The following is a 2053-nucleotide window of genomic DNA, read 5'->3' as shown; positions in this document are numbered from 1 at the left end:
TCGCCGCTGTCGCCGTTGTACAGGGTGGTCCGTGGCGTGCCGACGCCCCCGACGGGCGTCGAGAACTTCATCTTTGGCACCAGCGCCGTCGCCACGGCCAGCTCCCTCTTCCTCGGCCGCGAGCTGGCTGCCGCGCGGCGCAAAGTCGACGAGCTGCAGGCTCCGAGACCCTTCCGAGACACTTCCTCGAGACCCTTCCGAGACCCGTTCGAGAGGCGGCGGAGAGAGGGCTCATCTAGGTACCCCCCTTTCCACCCCCTCCCGCCACCCTTCCCACCACCCTTTCCCACCGCCTCCCACCCCTCCCACCCCCTCCACTCCACCCATCCCCCCCCCTCTACCCCTCTCCCCCCCCTCACCCCACCCCTCACCCACCCACCCCACCCCTCACCCACCCACCCCACCCCTCACCCTCCCCTTCCCGCCGCCCTTCAGTCGCAGCTGCAGCCTGGTAGCGCCTCGCCCGGCTCCGCCACCGCAGCGGCGGCGACGGCTAAACTGGGCGGCGTGTTGACCTCTCCGAACCTTCTCGGAACTTTCTCGGAACCTTCCTATAGGCGACGGCCAAACCGGGCAGCGCGTTGGGCACCGCGGTTGGCACTGCAGTCGCGGGGTGCGTGGCTAGCCGAGAGGAGGAGTCGCGGTAGAAGCGCTGTCGGAGGAGGAGAGCTGTGGGAGGAGGAGAGCCGTGGGGAGGAGAGTTGCTTTGTGGTAGATCTAGTAGCTGCGGTGGGGTAGTCGCTCCGGGTGGTAGTGGTGGTAGCAGCAGGGGCCCAGGTCGGCGCTGGCGTGACGTGTGGGAATGGCGGCAGCGGTGAGAGTAGAGGCGGGTGGCGGCAGTAAGAGTAGCAGAGGCGGGTGGCGGCAGTAAGAGTAGCAGAGGCGGGTGGCGGCAGTAAGAGTAGCTGAGGCGGGTGGCGGCAGTAAGAGTAGCAGAGGCGGGTGGCGGCAGTAAGAGTAGCAGAGGCGGGTGGCGGCAGTAAGAGTAGCAGAGGCGGGTGGCGGCAGTAAGAGTAGCAGAGGCGGGTGGCGGCAGTAAGAGTAGCAGAGGCGGGTGGCGGCAGTAAGAGTAGCAGAGGCGGGTGGCGGCAGTAAGAGTAGCAGAGGCGGGTGGCGGCAGTAAGAGTAGCAGAGGCGGGTGGCGGCAGTAAGAGTAGCAGAGGCGGGTGGCGGCAGTAAGAGTAGCAGAGGCGGGTGGCGGCAGTAAGAGTAGCAGAGGCGGGTGGCGGCAGTAAGAGTAGCAGAGGCGGGTGGCGGCAGTAAGAGTAGCAGAGGCGGGTGGCGGCAGTAAGAGTAGCAGAGGCGGGTGGCGGCAGTAAGAGTAGCAGAGGCGGGTGGCGGCAGTAAGAGTAGCAGAGGCGGGTGGCGGCAGTAAGAGTAGCAGAGGCGGGTGGCGGCAGTAAGAGTAGCAGAGGCGGGTGGCGGCAGTAAGAGTAGCAGAGGCGGGTGGCGGCAGTAAGAGTAGCAGAGGCGGGTGGCGGCAGTAAGAGTAGCAGGGGCGGGTGGCGGCAGTACGAGTAGCAGAGGCGGGTGGCGGCAGTAAGAGTAGCAGAGGCGGGTGGCGGCAGTAAGAGTAGCAGAGGCGGGTGGCGGCAGTAAGAGTAGCAGAGGCGGGTGGCGGCAGTACATCACCGGCGCGGCGATCCTGTCGGGAGGAGGAGCCCGCTCGTTGATCCGGCAGCGTTTATTCTCAGGTACATCGCCGGCGCTGCGGGCCTCGGGGGCGTGAGTGCGCCGGCGAGGCTGGCCGCTGTGCAGCCCGCGCCAGGTGCTGCTGCGCGCTGCCCAAGACCCCCCCCCCCCCCCATGCAAACCACGGTCATCGGGACCACTGCAAAACCTCCCTGAGACACTGTGCTCCAAGCGCTCGGTCGATTTCATCGACAGGGTTCCTCAGCACCACCTTACTCATCTGGTTCAGGTCACTGGGGCGCATGCTGAGCCCCTCTTCTATCTCCAGGTATGCAGCATCCCTGGTGCCTCGACCTGGCAACCTTATCCCTGTCGAACGATGGCAGACAGGCGACCGCTCTCATGCTCTTGCCTTGATAGC

This window comes from Emiliania huxleyi, assembly GCF_000372725.1.
Source record: "Emiliania huxleyi CCMP1516 unplaced genomic scaffold EMIHUscaffold_34, whole genome shotgun sequence".
Taxonomy (NCBI): Eukaryota; Haptophyta; order Isochrysidales; family Noelaerhabdaceae; genus Emiliania; species Emiliania huxleyi.
The sequence above is the reverse complement of the archived record's forward strand: the minus strand, read 5'-3'. Positions refer to the sequence as shown.